Genomic DNA, 18,983 nt, shown 5'->3' on the forward strand with positions numbered 1-18,983 from the left:
TGGAAGGAAAAACGGGGCACAGATCACGGAGGCACAGAAAGAAAAACCGGGCACAGATCACGGGGGTACAAAAAGAAAAAACGGGGCACAGATCACGGGGGCACAGAAGGAAAAAGAGGGCACAGATCACGGGGGTGACGATGAGAACAGAAGGAAGGAAGGGTACAGGAGAGAATACAGGCACAGGGTGAAGACAGACAACAGCAGTCACGGACACTCGAGACACTACTTTGTTGTATCTCCGCGGGGTCCGCGTCACGGCCGTCACCACTGGGCCCTGCAGTACAACCGCTGTCCGCTTGAACTTCCTCTGTCATCCCCACGTGGCAGTCCGTTCTATTCGACCCTCTGATCCTCCTTGGGTTAAAAGGCCGCTTACCCTGAGTCCATGTCCGTGATGGCAGGGGGCTTATCCCCCCTGAACCTCCCCTGCAGCTAGATAGAGCTTGCCACGTCCACTGAACCCCACTTCTAAAACAAATTGGTTCGAGACCAGTTCGATATTGCAGACAGAGGGTTTCAAGGGGTATCGTTGTTGGCCTGAATGAGCCTCTCTTAATGCGCCATGTACCTGATACTTCTAGCAGCGGTTCCCGATCCTGGTTGCTCACGCCGTTATCACCGAGGCTCAACTTCCTTTTTGCCCTGTTTGTGGAACAGCCGGAGGAGCGCCAGTGTTCTCCCTTCTGTGCGTTTAATGCCGCCTCCCTTTATTACTGCCTGTAGCGGCCTCCTTGTACCGATCTCATTTCTTGGCGGCATGGCCGTTTTCTTCCCGGTGTAGATCAGAGGCTCATGCCTCCCTCGCCTACCCTTGTGGGTGTACTGCTTCGCGACACCATATTCCCCACCTTCATCTACGTCTCTGCTCTGCGGACGGCGAAACAGTCCCTCACGCACTTTGGGCCTCCACCGTCCACTGAGGCTTGTCGCCAGGCCCCACGCGCTCCTCAATCACACCGATTCCCAGCACCTCCCCCGGTGTGTATCGCAGCAGGGCTCGCCGAGGGTCCCACCCTCTCTGGTCTCAGCGACAGGGTTCGATGCGGTGTGAGCGTCAGCAGCAGGCGATACTCGATGTTGCAGTCAGCGCTCTAGCGGTTAGCGCTAGAGCGCGTAAGTTACGTGCATTGTGCGTACGCCACGACGGTGGCGTGCGCAAGTATAAAATAAAGGGGCGTGCCTTTCTGCGGCAGTCACGCCGACGCCAATATCCTGTGTGGTCTCCAATTATTAGCGCTCCAGTGATTTAGCGTATTAGGCCCCGCAGCGCGTAACACAACAATGGCGACGAGGGCGGTCTGAACCACCGCGTCTCCCGATCTACAGCTGCACGCCGACCGGCTCGCGGCAGTCCCGCGACCGGCGCCCTGTCGGCCCTCCAACCGGCATCCTGTCCGCCTCGGTGCTGCCTGCCGCTGGAACCTCCACTCGCTTCCCTGAGTGACGGTGAGCACATGTGTGCACCAATCACAGCGCCCAGCGGCAGCGGATGAAAATTCCCGCTTGATCTGCCCATCTCCTGCCTCCCATTGATGCCCACCTGTTTGGCCTGTGACATTGAGGCTCCTGTTCTGGACTCTGCCTCCCCTGAGTGTGCCTCCTTATACTCTCCCTGGGTTGTACCCGGATAGCTGCTTGTCCCACGTCTCTCTGCACCTTCTCCTTCCCGGAGCCATGGGTGACGACGCCCGCCCTGCGCCAGCCGTCCCTTTTCACCCGCCAACTGGTGTCATGCCACCGTTCAGCGAAACAGCTGACCCCGCCACAGCCGCCCCACGCTGGCAGACATGGATTGGCCAGCTCAACAATTACTTTACGGGGTCCAGAGAGACTGATGGCACTGTGAAACGCTCACTCCTGCTTCACTATGCGGGTGAGGAGGTGTACACGCTCCGCAAGCACCTCCCCAACACGGGGAATGCGGACAACTACGACGCGGCCGTCGCAGCGCTCAACGCGCACTTTGACCCCCAAATGAATCCTGATTTCGAACATTTCAAACTGCGACAAGCAAGGCAGAAAGAGGGGGAGTCGGTGGATACTTTCCACGCCCGACTGAGGGTGCTTGCGGACACGCACCTCGCAGGGGACAGAGCGAAAGAGGAGATCAGACTGATATGTGGCATCCGAAGTAAGAAACTGCGGAGCCTCATCCTCCGCCAACCAAACATCCCATTGGCAGATATCCTTGTGCTCGCACGGTCCCATGATCTGTCCGACGCCCGCGCAGAAGAAATGGAGCAGGCAATCACGCGGAACTCAGGGTCAGGTGTGCCCGTCAAGGTGGAACGCGCCGACGCAGTAAAGACACATGAGAGGCCACACCGACAGGCAACTAGGAGATCGTCCCAAGCCCAGTGTGGGTACTGTGGTTACGAAGAACATTCAGGAAAAACCTGCCCAGTGAAGGGGAAAACGTGCACACACTGCGGCACCCCAAACCATTTTGCCTCTGTCTGCCGGAAGCGCTCCACGAGGACCGACCGCCGAGGGAAGAAGCCGGCAAGGAACATGGTGAGGCAACTGTCCCAGCTGTCCCTGTCATCTCCGCGGACGCGGGCCGCAGGCCAACGCAAGCTCTGCGTGAAGAGGACTCTGACTCAGACGATGAAGGGGAGACATACCTAGTCTCGTTTACCAAGGCCCTCAAAAGCACAAGAAGACCACAACCTCGGTGTGACATCATGGTAGCAGGGTCAAGAGTAGACGCCGTGATCGACACTGGCGCGTCAGTCACCGTCATGGGGGTGCAGCAGTACAACCGCCTCAGGCCGAAACCTGAACTCAAGACGTCGAAGGCCCGAATTTACGCCTACGGGAGCGATGTGCCCTTACCTCTCGTGGGGAAAATGAAGGTACCAGTGAGCACGGGTGAAGCAGAAGTAACGATCGACATACACATCATCAATCAAGAAGTAGACAAGCTCCTAAGCGGCCACGCTGCCGAGGACCTAGGGCTACTGGCGTTCCTCCGGAAAGTGCAAGACACCCAAACAGCCAACCTACTGGACCAGTTCCCAGAGCTATTCACCGGTCTAGGGAGCATCAAGTGCCCACCAGTCAAGCTCCACATTGACCGCCCCGTCGCGCCCACGGCGCTCAAACACAGACGAATCCCTTTCCACCTACGCCCACTGGTGGAAGAAGAGCTCAAGAAATTGGAAGAACAGGGAGTTATAGAGACGGTCACCGGGCCTACACCCTGGGTGTCCCCCATGGTAATCGCCGAGAAGCCCCGTCAACCAGGCAAAATCAGGGTGTGCATTGACATGAGGCTGCCCAACAAAGCCATCAAGAGGGAACGGCACATCACGCCTACCATGGACGATATCATAGCCGATCTCAACGGAGCCCGCTGGTTTTCGAAGTTGGACTTAAACGCAGGCTATCACCAGTTGACCCTAGCCAAGGAGAGTAGATACATCACAACTTTCAGCACACATCTAGGGTTACGAAGATATCAACGGCTCAACTTCGGGATCTCGTCTGCGGCAGAGATCTTCCGGAACACCATTCGTGACATCCTGCAGGGCCTGCCCGGAGTCATGAATGTGAGTGATGACATACTGATCCACTCCACAACAGTAGATGAGCACTACCGGCGAGTCCGAGCCACGCTAACACGACTCAAAGAGTACGGAGTCACACTCCACAAGGACAAATGCCAACTCTTCCAACAACGCATCGAGTTCTTCGGCTACACGTTCACTAGCAACGGCATCCAAGTAGACCCGAGGAAGTCCCAGGCCATTAAGAACGCCCCCGCACCAGCATCTGCCTCAGAGGTCCGCAGCTTTTTGGGTATGGCTACATACTGCGGACGGTTCATCCCGAACCTGGCAACGATTGCCGAACCGCTCAGACACCTCACCAAAAACGATGTCCCGTGGCAGTGGGGGCCGCGCGAAGGCCAAGCATTCCAAGCCATCAAGACGGCGCTCCTCGACCAGACCACACTAGTCTACTTCGACCCAGCCAGGAAGACCGAGCTGCTAGTCGATGCCAGCCCGGTGGGGCTTGGAGCAGTGCTCACCCAGGAACAAGAGCCGGGGCAATGGGCGACGCTGGCGTACGCGAGCAAAGCGCTCACGGCAACGGAGCAGAGGTATTCCCAGATCGAGAGGGAAGCACTGGTCATAAGGTGGGGTTGTCGACACTTCCACCTGTACGTCTGCGGGCACCCGTTCACAGTCGTGACGGACCACCAGCCACTAGTGCCCCTTTTCAAGGGGACAGCACCACACCCACCTCTGCGAATCGAGCGATGGGCCATCGGACTGCAGCAATACGAGATGGACATCACCTATCGGCCGGGTGCCAAGAACCCAGCCGACTTCCTGTCCAGACATCCGGACAAAGAGGAGCGCAGCCACACGGGGAAGGATGAGGAAGATAATGCCGAAGCACACCTCGATCTCCTGGCCGCTCTGACCTGCCCCCAAGTGCTGACGCTCCAGGAAATCATGCAGGCCACGGAACAAGACACAGTGATAGCCAGGACGCGGGAGGCTCTCCACCAAGGGTCGTGGACGAACTTCTTGCAATCAGCCAACACGTGGTCGGAGGACGAACGCAAAGACCTGCAACAAATCTGGCGAGTGCGGAACGAGCTCAGTGCGACCAGAGAAGGAATCGTCTTGAGAGGGGCCAGGATCGTCATTCCAACAGCGCTACGCCGCCAAGCCACAATCCTCGCCCACAAGGGGCATCAAGGAACCGAGAAAATGAAGGCCCGGATGAGAGAGAAAGTATGGTTCCCAGGAATGGACAACTTAGTGGAGGACACAGTGAGGAACTGCCCAGCGTGTCAAATGACGAGCGGACCTGAACCTCCAGCCCCCATCGTGACCGAGGAGCCAGGAAGACACCCCTGGGACAAAGTCAGTGTAGACTTTGGGAGTCTCCCAGACGGGAGAATGACACTAGTAGTTATGGACAGCTTCTCCAAATACCCCCTGGTAGAAGCGCTACCATCCACGGCGTTCACGTTCGTAGAGCCAGCACTAGAGAAGATATTCAGCCTGTTCGGGCGTCCCTCAGAGCTGAAAAGTGACAACGGACCCCCGTTCCAAGGCCACAAGTTTCGGGATTTCCTCGCACGCCAGGGCATACGACACCGGCGGATCACCCCACAATGGCCCCAAGCCAATGGCGAGGTTGAGCGGTTCATGCGAACATTAAATAAAGTTCTGCGAATAGCCAGCGTTGAACACCAAGACCCGGAACGAGAGATCCAACGGTTCCTAGGAGAATACCGGAGCACACCCCACTGCGCCACCAAACAAGCACCGTGGGCCCTCATGCTCAACGGGGCCCGCCAGGACGGCCTCCCTACGGCCCCAGAGTGGACCCCTCCACCCTTCCAAGAGGAACAGACTCTCCGACGGAGGGCACACCACAATCAGAAAGTGAGCCGGTCACGGGGTAGCCGGAACCGCACCCTTGGGCCGGGTGACAATGTTCTCATAAGAAACAGAAGGCCCGGAGGCAAATTCAAACCCCGATACGAGCCGGGGAGCTGGGTAGTGGAACGAATGCGTGGGACAATGGTCACGGCCAGGCGCGGAGCAGAGTCTGCCACGCGCAACATCTCGTGGTTCAAGCGCATTCCCGAAGCAACTGAACGCCGCTGTGACCATGAGAGAGATGAGGAGGAGGACGCTCTGGTCCCCGGAACTGTAGCCGAACCCCAGTCACCCCAGGTCAGGCCCGAGTCAACACCCGGGCCTGAACACCCAGGCCACGGGATCCCCGAGGCTGACGGTGCTCGCCCAGCAGACCCCAACACCCGGGCGACCACCAGGTACGGACTGAGGGGAAACCCCCCACCGAGTAGCCGCCTCAAAGACTTTGCGTGCCAAGTAAGTGACTGTTGATGTCAAAGGCGGTGTTTCCTCATCCAAGTTTGAGAGGGATGTTGCAGTCAGCGCTCTAGCGGTTAGCGCTAGAGTGCGTAAGTTACGTGCGTTGTGCGTACGCCACGACGGTGGCGTGCGCAAGTATAAAATAAAGGGGCGTGCCTTTCTGCGGCAGTCACGCCGACGCCAATATCCTGTGTGGTCTCCAATTATTAGCGCTCCAGTGATTTAGCGTATTAGGCCCTGCAGCGCGTAACACAACACTCGACTTGCCTGCTGCTTCTGCTCGGGGACTGAGGGAGTTCGCCACAGCCGTTCTGGGTGTTTTCACCGATTCCGGCTGGGTGCTCCTCAGTGGCTGGTGCTGCACAGTCCCTCCCACGCTGGGCCTACAATTTAGCGTCTCGTCCGTGCTCTGCACTAGGGGGCATATTATCAAGCCAGGCGATAAAATTATCGCCGCTTGAGCGGCAGAAAACTGCCGCTCAAACGGCGATAATGGGCTTGATAATATGCCGCAGAGAATTCCAATTGATGCCCATGTTAAATGTGAAGGCCGTCTAACATGGGCTTCAATTGGAATTCCATAGAGCATATTATCAAGCCCATTATCGCCGTTTTAGCGGCAGTTTTCTGCCGCTAAAGCGGCGATAATTTTATCACCTGGCTTGTTAATATGCTCCCAAATTTGCGGCTCATTGCTGGCCCAGAACTTCCCGCTATGTTTTCACCACTGTGCAGACATTAGCAGGACCGGATATAAAGACAGATAATGGGGTGTCCGGCAAACGTAGGATGGAGCTTCACTAAAGAGCTGCCATCTTGATCGGCTCCTAAGCCATGCCCCCTCTGGATTTTTTTTAATGCAGATGATTATGATAATGTAGGGGGCAAAGGACAACATTTAAGTCTTCTCTTCTGAACAGCCTCATTGTTGATCTGGAATAGCACTTTAGCTGCTAATGATACCCTGTGGCTTTAGCACCGTCAGGCGGGTTTCAGTGGTCTGTAAGCAGTCACAGATACCCAACTGGCCATTTGACAGAGGTGGTGTTTAGAATGGCTGTTTTCTGTGCGCACCAATATTTTTGCCTCTACAGCTCATGTATATTTTTCTTTATTCGTGTGCAGATTACATTTATTTTATCGTTGTAAAGTGCTCATTGGGGTGGTGCAGTTCTCTTCAAGTGGCTCTCTTAGGCTGCCCTGGAGACACCTCCTTGTGTAAACCAATGTTTCTCAATGCGGGAAGCACCCATAGGCTAGGTGTATATTTTTTAGGTCTCGCCTGACCCAGCGCATGCGCTGGTCTGGCGAGACTTATTGAGAGGGCTCCAAAAAGTGCTACCAGGCCAGCCTAGAGCTACAGTGCATGTGCGCGGGCGCGCACGCCGCGCTTTACCGTGATTACTTTCACTTTCGCGGCCGCTTTGATGTTTACACGGGATCGGGATCACTTTCGCGGCCGCAGGACATAGCCAATGGGTCTCGCTTTTGGGACCTTATAAGTATTTAGCTATGCAACTGTTGCATGGCTAAACACTTATAAGGTCCTAAAGGCGAGACCTATTGGCTATGCCAATGCTTGTTTTCTTTATTTGTGTGTGTCAGATGCATCGTGAGGTAACTTTTGCGACTAGGTTGCATTAAAGACTACAGGACCCGATGATGAAGCATCTCACCAACTAGGTTGGTGAGTGAGGGTCTTCTTAAAACACAAATGTGTTGTCCCGCTAACACACATTAGGTGCTCCGACCTAGTAGCTAGTTCCCTTTGATATATACATAAGAAAAAATAATAACATTCTGGACTTATGCCTTGCCGTTTGCATGAAGTTCCTTGATGCCAGTTCATAATAACTTGTGACCTGCAGATAACATCTCCTCCATTGCAAAAGCAGTAACCCATTGATCTGTATATCTGTATACAACTAATCTGTGAGTCTAATCACATGGGTTGGGTACTTGTTCCTATCGAAAAAAAGAAGAGAATATGACTGCTCATGAGAGTCTGGCTGGATGGGAAATAGTGTGAAAGGGATCTTCCAAATTTGGAAGTGATGCCCTCACACACCCATAAGGGTGTCATGCTTCATCATCGTGGGGCCAGGGCTGAAATGCCCCACAGGCCCCGTGAGAGGGCTCTTTAGCGGAGATCTTCTTAAAGAACAATCTGTGATGGTGCATGGGGTGTGTGGAGCCAGGTAGTGTAAGTGTGATTTTAAAATTACCTGAAGGGTATCCGAAAGTGAGTTTATTAGGTGATCCTATGTAGAGCATAGATTGCCTAGTTGTTGTACTTAACACTCTAGTGAATGACTGATGGATGTTCACTCACCTCGAGTTAGTGGGTAAGGTCATTATCACTAACGGACCCTCATATATGTGTTTCAATGAAGGGATATCAGTATTCTCTGGTCTGGTTTTTATGTGCTTAGGTGAGTGCGATGTTCTTGTGTATGAGGTAATTTATTTTCGACTCCATTTTGTATTCCGTTGCCATTTTGTGTTGCCCTCACTCAGGCAGCTCGGCGAACGAAGTGTTTCTGCCCTTTGTACTGCTACGTATCAAATAACCCCCCTTCCTTGTTGTGAAGCCAATTCCAGGAACTAGCCAGACTGACTAATCCTTGTCTAGACTGACTAATCCTTGTCCCAACTATCTGTTGGCCTTCGGTATTCTTTCTCTGCATTATCTTATTTTGCAAGTCGTCCTTTGAAGCACACAAACACGTCCTGCCATTACTGATTGACCTATAGGTGCTGTCATTGATTGACTTATGGGGTTGGGCAAGAACACGACTCAAGGGGGATGGTCTGGTTACATGGTGCCTTGTTTTGAATGTTTTCCTATTGGCTAATATTTGGTGCATGGGGAGTGTTTTTCTTTGGGTGTATAAGGTTATAAAAGACTGTGAGCCACGGAGTAAAGTGGCAGTCTCCTGAGAACCTACCACTGATGTACTTCTAGGATAACTGTGCGTAGCTGCAGCTAATAAATTTGGTTTTCTACGCTAACAGAGTATTCCGTGTCTCTGTAAAACAAGGCAGGTGAACTCGGAGATTTCAGGTGTGCCCTGTGCCGCCAGGCCCTTAAAGGCCTGGTTCTTCAATTGGTGCCCTCTGTGAGGCGGCTTCAGAGGTAGCGGTCGAGCCCGAGGGTCGTGAGGAGTCCTGCAAGGAAATTCCAGAGGAAGCGCTCCACGTGATCGACCCCTGCATGTCACAAGTGGACCGAAGGTCTTTGCAGCGCGGCTTCTCCTTTTCAATGGCTGTTAGTGACTGCTGCCCTGACTGCCGCCCTGCCTTGGCCCCCCTTTGGTGATGACTGGTATTCCGAGACGTTAGACGGACCTCTGTTGGCGTGAGAGAACATTTGGTTAAGTAATAGTGGGTAGCTCCCACTTCTTTGTTTTTGATTTTTTGATTCGACTCTTGCAAAAGCCGAAGCCGAGGGGTGAGTACATTTGTGCTGTGTTGGTTGATTAACCCCTTGATGTTTGTAAAGAGGCCAGTGAAATAACGATGCCTGGTTTCAGTAAGTTTAGAAGGTGGTGTTGTTGTTGTTGCAATAGGGATTCCCGACTGGAGGACTCTTGTCCAATTCCTCCGGCTGGAACTCCCACCTATGAGCTCTATTCTAAACATGGTGTGGGCCCCATCACCTTTAATGAAGTGTGGGTCCGCTATACGAGAAAAGATTGCGTTTTGCAGTGGCCAAAAAATGGTAGTTTTGAGCCTGATATATTAGATAATTTGGAAGCTACATTGTTTAAAAGAAAAGCCCGGCCGGCTATGTTTGACTCTTTTCGCCTTTGGCGCAAGGAAGCCAAACAGAAAGAAATAAAACAAGCAAAAAGAGATAGGAAGGAAAAGGGCATGACTGTTATAAAGGCTGCCCAGTAGTTTAAAGACAATGAGAATGATTATACAATTGAGGTTTTAGATAAACAACATCATATGGCAGTAGATAAGTGTTGCGTTAGACCTCCTCGCCCGTAAGTGGATCATGAATGGCCCCCAGTATGGTATACAAGATATCATGGACACTTTTCAGCAGTGGGATGCGCCCACACAAAGACATGTTTTTGATACCATATGTGTCATTCTTGGTCAAGAGTGGGAGGATATGGGTTTAGGATCAGCCCCCCAGGGTCTGCTAGATGTTCAGGCTGACTTTAACAAAGGGATAATTGTGGGTGCTGAGGTTGAGGATGCTGTAAGGACACTTGCCACCTTTAGAACAATGTTCACTTACCAGTCTCTGCCTAAACTAGATCCTTCTGTTAAAAAGAAACGAAAACACTATCCTATGAGAGAGGTTCCTCCGGTGTGGAGAGAAGCGGTTGCACCCCAGGGCGCTAATCCTGGTATACCCGCTCACTTTCAACGTGTATGGGTACATGTTCCTTGGAAAAGATCTGAGGTTCTGACCCTTAAACAATCCTTACCAGACCCCCGTAAAAATCCTGCTGGTTATTACATTATTACAAAGAACTGTCCCAGACTGTTGATGCATGCATTATGAATTTAGCCGATATAGACATGCTGATGGGAAATGTGGTCCCACAACCATTGTGGGCTAGGATTCGGAAAGAGGACCATGCCCAAGAATTGGGGGGTGATTGGGCTGCTATAGTTGCCGCAGATAGACTCCAAGTGGATGGTGCTAAACCTGATGCCTTAATTGCAGACCTTACCGCTAGGATTATTACCTTGATGAAAACTATGATGCCCGCTCTGCGAGTTAATTGGGACAAGTTAGCTGCCTGTAAGCAAAAGAAAGATGAAAGCGTTTCCGACTATTTACTCGATTTGAGGAGACGTTTCTTGATCACAATGGTCAGGATATGAGCACGGAAGGTGGCCAATGATTATTTGTAGATAAATTTGTTTTTAATTTGCTCCCTGAACTTTCCAATAAACTGAAGGATTCCGAAAGTGCGTGGGCCGTGTCCTCTTCTACACAGATATTGGCTACTGCTCAGTATTATGAAAATAGGGATAAAGAGGAAAAGGACAAACTTTATAAAAAGACTAAGGAATTAAACACGAAAGTTCTTTTGCAACAGGCTTATCCCCCTCGCCCTGCTCAGCGTCAGTTCCAGCCGCTTCCCCAATTCCAGAAGCTGTTGCAAAAACCTGAACCCTTTGTTCCCCGGCCCCCACTGGGTCCAAATGAATGCGCTTATTGTAAGGAGGAAGGTCACTTCAAAAATAGTTGCCCGGTTTTGGTGCAGTGTGCTGGTGGCATGCCTGGGCCGCGAGGCCGAGGAGGCTACCAGTCAACACCCAGGGGTAGGGTGCGAGGCACATCATCTCAAGACCAGCGTTCCTTTTCCCCTCAAAACTCCATGAATTATTTTGATCAGCATAATGCTAAGTCTGCCCATTATTACAATGATGATTATTATACCGAGGATGAGAGTCAGGGTTTTCATACTAGCTAGGACAGCCATAGACAAAGTGAGGGAGTCATATCAGTTTCAGTGGACCAAAATGGGCCTTATGTTAAAGTCGTTGCACTAGGTGTTTCAGAGCCATTTCTATTGGACACTGGTGCACCAAAGAGTTCTATTATCCACTCTAAACTCCCTGGGGCACCTTTGTCTGGCTTAACAAATGTTTCTGTAGGATTTTCTGGCGCCCCAGTTCATAACCCAGTTTCTTGTCCTCTGCCCATCTCAATAGGTCCTTATGATTTGGAGGCTTCGCTTATTTTGACAACTGGTTGTGGTGAAAATTTGTTAGGTTTGGACTTGTTAAAAAGACTGTACGTGACATTGCATTGTTCCCCTTCTGGTGTACACCTCACTTTAGGTAAGAAATTGATTTCCCCAGCGTATTTGTCTAAAGACCAACTCCCCCCTGAATTGCGCTCCCTTCCTGCAACCCTCTGGGCTACAGGTCCCAATGATGTTGGTCTTCTGCGGATTCCGCCCTACATCGTCACCCTCAAATCCAATGTTAAGTTACCCCGCATTCCACAGTACAAGATTTCCAGTGATGGTGAAAAAGCTCTATTGGCTATTACTTATGATTTGGTTCAGAAAGGCGTGATTGAAGAGACAAGGGGAAATGTATGCAATAGTCCTGTTTTACCTGTTCTTAAACGCACTGACTCTTCCCAGCCACCCGTTTATCGTTTTGTGATTGACCTCCGGGAGGTCAACAAGATTGTTGTACCCCAATTTCCTGTCGTCCCAGATATCACTGCCCTATTGACAATGATACCTGCTTCGGCTGCTTGGTTTTCTGTTATTGACCTTAAGAATGCTTTCTTCAGCATTCCTATTGCTGAGGAAAGTAGGGATATTTCCGGCTTCTCTTTAGGAGGCAGAGGTTTCCGGTTCAAGCGTGCTCCTCAAGGCTATTGCGAGAGTCCCTCCATTTACAGTCAAGCTTTGAAAACGCAGCTTGATGCTTTCTCTTTGCCCCCAGGTGCCACCCTTATTCAATACGAAGATGACCTGTTGGTTGCTGCTGATTCTGAGGACACTTGTAAACAGGTTACTATTTCACTGTTACGTCACTTGTCTGACCTTCATCACAAGGTTTCACCCTCTAAATTGCAATATTGTCGCCAAAAGGTTACCTATCTAGGTCATCTCTTGTCGAACGAGGGACGGCGATTGACCCCAGAACGTATCCAAGCAATTGCTCAAATGTCTGTACCATGTACACAAAGGGAGGTGCCTGCCTTTCTGGGCATCACCTCTTATTGTAGACAGTGGATTCCAAATTTTTCTTTGCTAGCGAAACCTCTGTTGGCACTCACTCTCAAAGACACACCCCAACCTCTCCCTTGGACTGCGGAATGTCAGAAAAGTTTTACTGATTTACGTACTTCCTTGTGCTCTGCTCCTGTGTTAGGTACTCCTGATTACAGTAAGCCTTTCACACTCTACGTTCATGAGAGAGAAGGTTGCGCATTGTCAGTTTTAACGCAACCATTTGGAGACAAGCAGCGCCCATGTGCCTATTTTGCGGCCACACTAGACCCAGTGGCCAAGGCGTTACCCAGTTGTCTGAAAGCCACAGCAGCAGCAGCAGTTTCCATTCGCCAGTCTGCTGGATTGGTACTGGATAATACTCTTATTGTCATGGTGCCGCATGCAGTAGATACTCTCCTAAATAGAAAAAAACCAGCACCTTACGAGCGCCCGCTTGTCAGGGTACGAGCTGACACTCTTGGCCAGTCATGTACATATTAAACGATGCAATACCCTAAACCCAGCCACACTGTTACCGATCCCAGTAGAAACAGGTACTCAGGAGCAGCATGATTGTTTCCTCCGAACAGAGGAGGAGACAAAAGGTAGAGTGGATCTAAAGGACACTCCACTCCTGGACCCGGATGGGATCCTATGGGTGGATGGTTCTTGTTTCAAGCTCCCCAATGGTGCGACGACTTCGGCCTATGCAGTCAACACTTAGTACACAATTGTGGAAACAGCACGCATTAGGCACAATTCAGCCCAGGCAGCTGAAATGATAGCTCTGACTAGAGCTTGTGTGTTCGCTGAAGGAAAGAGAGTGAATGTGTTCACTGATAGCCAGTATGCGTTTGGAGTGGCCCACAGTTTTGGTCGCCTGTGGAGGGAAAGAGGATTTCTCACCTCCCACGGCACTAAGATACAGCATGGTCAGTTGATAAATGACCTTCTCGAATCACTTACCTTGCCCACTCAGATAGCAATTGTCAAATGTAGTGCGCATAAGAAAATCACTGATGATGTGGGTCGAGGAAATGCTTTTGCAGACCAGACAGCGAAGGAGACAGCCAGAGACGTCACAAGCCGCATGTATGTTGCGGGCCCTGCTAGATGGGTCAGACAAGGAGGGATGTGTGAGGACACAATAGAAAGTGTACAAATGATCCAGGTAGAGGCTACAGAGAAAGAACTGAGTAAGTGGAGAGAGGGTACAGGAATGTTGGACGCGACAGGGTGTTGGACAGAATTGTCGGAACATCAGCGCTGGCTGTTACCAGACGCCTATATACTTCCAGTAGTTACCATAGTACATGGTCCAGCCCACATTAGTGCTAAAGGGATATGAAAGCTTCTGGCCCCTGTATGGCAGAATGTGGGGATCCCTAAATGCGCAGATAATCTGGTTAAGCACTGTATTGTTTGCTTGATGCACAATCCAGGAAAGGGAACACCAACCCCAGCAGGCCATTTTGCCCCTCCAATGTACCCTTTTGAGGTGTTGCAAATAGATTACATTCACATGGAGCGATGTAATAATCTGAAGTATGTCCTTGTGGTGGTATGTGCCTTTTCTAGATGGATAGAGGCCTACCCCCTAAAGGATAATACTGCTCTATCTACGGCTAAAGTCCTTTTGAAGGAGTTTTTCCCGAGGTTCGGCTTGCCTCGAATTGTCTGGAGTGTGGTAAATAATTTAATTACCGGGACTTAATTTGATACAGAAACATAATGAAATAGCTCAGTAAATAAGAGGCAGAATCCGTGGTATTAGAGGTTCGGAATGGGCTTTATTCCAGAGGTCGATTATAATCGGTTGCTCCAGGTTCCATCACCACGAAGGTTCAGGAAGTGAAGTACATACGTTATTGACAATCAATTACTTTTATACAATAAGCATTACAGTGAAGCAAATACAAGAGGCGTAACAATTGATAGTGGAGATAATATATTCATACGTGGCAAAGATAGGCGTAATTGGGTGTGTTTAAAGAACGTCATCAGATGTGATGTCATAAGAGGGTGGTTACATGAAAGAATTTCGCAATGTCAGCAGAAATATTTGGCAGAAATGCGCGCGCAGCAGCATGACGTGTAATTGACGTGCAACTAGGGGGTGAAGGGGACTTGACATTTAGCTCTACATGTGGCGACAGAAGTCTGGAGGGTCAAGTCAACCTAATCCCAAATCATATCTAACATCCTATGTTTAAAGAACTAAGTTATCCAAAAGAGAGGTCTCTTCGAGTGGAATCTTATTCTATACTGACTATACTGATTATTAGTGCGTGTACAAGCGTCTAAGTGTCTATACTAGATGCGAGGGCGGAATCTTCCATAGTAACAGGGCTATGAATTATTTGCATGAAGACAGAGAAGCCGGGCCTTTGCTCGGTAGCTGGCAGAATGTTTACTTAAGCTACTAGACAGGAATGCATTGGGCAGGGAGCGGAGCAGATAATTTTCGAAGGTGAAATACAGTTTTTGGCAGGCAGCAGGCTGATGTCAGGCTTCGTGAGCCGCGCAGAGAATGAGACAAAGTTCATGGTCACAGGTGCAGGCTCAGACTGGAGCTTTCAGAGGCAGAAGGAAAAAAGAAAAGCTTGATGACAGAATCAGGGCCTACTTGCCTGGACTGTAAAATGGCATAAGTGAACCATATAAAGGCGGTGGCCTTTCATACTTAGGAATGGAATATCCGGCCCATTCATGGCGGATCAACAGAGGACATGTTAACGGTGGACGCACATGTATTTGCGTCTTCATAACTGGAACTGGAGGGAACATACATGTATTTGTAACATGCACATAGAACCGTTGGGGTCCAAGATAGGGGACATAACTGACCAGAAAAATCCATATTTCCACATTCCCTCCTTGTCCCCTACTTGCCCGTCAAGAGATATCAATCTTCATTAATCCATTGATCTGTTCATATAGCATCATTTGTTCTTCTTTCTTCTTCCGGGATCTTGAATGGAAATCTTGATGTGGAATGCAGGATGTGGCACACGGACCACAAATCGCTGGTCCACATTGTAGATTGTAGCAACTGAATAGTATGAGAAGGCCAATACCTAGGAAGGATAGGACTCTCCATCCCCAGGCTGATAACACGCTCCAAAACCAACCGGACCAAGTCCAGGTGCCTGGATTCTGGTGTATCTGGCTTACAATCTTATGAAGACGAGATATGGCTTTATATACAGATGGCGAATTTTCTGGTATGAAAATGCAACAGCTTGATCCGATGACCCTACAAGCTCCGCCCCTATCAGCCAGGATGACGTCAAGGACAAGACGATTTTGAAGCACAACAATCCGCATAGCAGACTGCTCTTCTGTTAAATTGCCTAAGGCGGAAATAGTTTCGTTCACTACTGCTTCAAGGGTTCTAGTTAATCTACGTATCAGCTTACTATTAGTAACGGTACCTATATAGGGAAAGAGACCTTTATTGAAATCTGTGTATTTTTCCCATGCTGTTTCAGTGTAGTCGACTATTGGGAGATCTCTCCTTACTCTATTATATACTAAATTAATATTTCTGTGATAATCAGGAGGAGCTAGAAAAAAAGGTGGCAAAAGGAATCCAATGTAGCAAGTACCATCCCAATCTAGAGGCAAACGTACATATGCCGTCTGACCACATATGAAATAGGAATGGCGGGAAGCTCTAAATGTAGACTTGCCTTGATCACTAAATTCTACTACAGTGGTGCATTTACTATGGCCCATGTGTATGGAACCATTCTTTCTTATACATAATTCACCTTTTACTGGAAGTATTGACATAGCGGGCAAAATTGAAGTAGCTTCGGATTCGACATTCAAGATCAGGAGATTAAGCGTAAAGTTACCTAATCCATATACTTCATTTTCTAGATCAGTTCCTGTTCCTTTGGGAAGTCCCTCCTTGTTGGGGTGGCAGACCTTAAGTAAAACTAAGTTCAGATTTCCCCATACCCCATTGTCTTGATAAACTGCAGAGTTCGAATCTTGGGAATTAATTAAACTAAACCATGCTCCACAGGAGCCGTTGTGTGTGAATGGGTATGGAAAAAGAGGTAGAATTCCTTTATAGTTCTGATAGGGAGGGAGTCGGCCACATATCCAACAATTTGTAGCATTGCTAACCTGATGGGAATGATGTAACATACTAATAAACGTGTTATTGCGCAGTGCAAATCTATAAGACAACTCAAGCGGAGGTAATTTACTAAAAGAATGTTCAGCAGTAACATTGTAAACATGTCTAGAAATAGGATAATATATGTGCAACAATATACTTGCAGTAATTATTAAAATACTTGAGAGAAATAAAATTAATAACGTCACTATGCAATGACTACGCAGTGATTTACAGTACGCCTGTCGTTTCAACATTTTTCGGGTGCTTTCTCTATTCAGGTCCAAGGGATACATGTCAGAGACAATTTAACCGCTTCACCTTGGAGAGGACTTAAACAATCAAATTGCTCGACTGATTGGGCCTGAGCTTTAATTTATAATGCTCAGAATCACTTTTTTCCACAAAAGGAAGTTTTGAGTCAATGGGTGAAGACACACAAGGTGAGGTATTCACATCTGATTTTAGTCCATGAAATTTCTTGATATGACTTGAATGAATCCATCCCTTTCTGCCTTCGATCTTCACGGCTGTTCTTGTGGTGAGCAACACCAGCTGAGGTGACCTCCACCTAGGTTCCAGCTGAGTCTTTCGATCAAAGTTCCTCACGAGGACCAAGTCTCCCGGAACCACGTCATGGGGTTTCACCTCAGTGTTGTCAGGAAAAGCTGCAGCTACCTGTGAACGACAAGATTGTAGTGCAGACATCAAGGAAGCCAAGTAATCTGTCAGCATGTTACAGTCAATATCAGTTATTTTGCGTGGTATAGGCGTCCCCCACATATTTGGTGGTCTGCCGAAGATCACTTCATACGGGGATAGCCCTGTTCGAGAGTGTGCTACCATTCTTGTGTAAAAGAGTGCAACTGGTAATGCTACTACCCAGTCGACACCTTTCTCTCTGCATATTTTGGATAATCTTATTTTCAGAGTCTGATTATGTCTTTCTACGAGACCTGCTGCTTCGGGGTGTCGGACACAGTGGAATTTCCACTGATAGCCTAACAAAAGTGAAACGTGTTTCATTAATTCGGATGAGAACGGCTGGCCGTTATCTGAGTGAACAACACGTGGTAAACCGTATCGTGGGAAGAATTCTCGAACCAACTGTTTGGCAGTAGTCGGGGCAGTGTAATCTGAAACCGGGTATGCCTCCGTCCAACGGGAAAGAGCACACACAACTACGAGAACATATTTGAATCCTCTACATCGTTCCATCTGGATATAATCCATCTGGAGGACTTCAAAAGGATGATCAGGAGGATGAAATCCACCCTGTTCTACGGGAACGCTTTTTCCTGGGTTGAACTGGCAACATATCATGCAGGTACGAACTTTTTGTTTCGCTGCTGCTCGTAAATGCTTGTTGAACCAAATATGTTGAATGCTGTCTAGCATTGCTTTCTCTCCTAGATGTGCAGGACTATGTACAGTGTTAATTATAACTTGGACCATTGAATCAGGAAGGAACCACACAGATTTTTCCTTCATCATCCATCCTTGATCGGTTTGGATCCCTCCTAATTCAGTCCATTTCTTTATTTCGTCTGGTGTAGCATATGTCTGTATGTCAATTACATCAAGAGCGGGATCCTTAACCATCATACAATGTGGTGGTGTCTGGACTATTGTCTTTGTCATGTCGGATGTTTGAGTTTGAGCAGTCTGTTTAGCGGTTCTGTCAGCTAGATCATTGCCTTGAGAAATGATATCAGTAATTTTCGTATGAGCTTTACATTTCATAATCGATATTGCAATGGGCAAATGTATTGCATCTAATAAGGCATGAATGAGGGGTCCGTGCTGAATGTGGGCACCGTGAGAAGTTAAATAACCTCTCTCTCGCCACAGCACGCCGAAGTCATGTACGACTCCGAAAGCATAACGTGAATCAGTGTATATGTTGACTTTTTTATTTGTGGCTTGAATACAGGCTTGTGTCAGAGCGACGAGCTCTGCTGCTTGAGCGGACAAGGTATTTATACACTTGGTTTCAATAATTTCAGTGTCTGTGGTGACTGCGTAAGCGGCCACTAACTCTCCTGTACTTGTTCTCATACATGAACCATCTACATACAACGTCAGGTCTGGATCTGACAATGGAACATCTGTCAAGTCTTGTCTGGGTTTCGTCGTGATTGTAATAACATCAATACAATCGTGGGCTAATGGGTCTGTTCCATTTACAGGTAAAAGTGTGGCAGGATTCAATGTGTTACAACGTCTGATTTCTATATGTGGCTGAAACAATGTTAGTTCATACCCTGTAAGTCGTGCTAT

Source organism: Triturus cristatus, chromosome 11, assembly GCF_964204655.1.
Source record: "Triturus cristatus chromosome 11, aTriCri1.1, whole genome shotgun sequence".
Taxonomy (NCBI): Eukaryota; Metazoa; Chordata; class Amphibia; order Caudata; family Salamandridae; genus Triturus; species Triturus cristatus.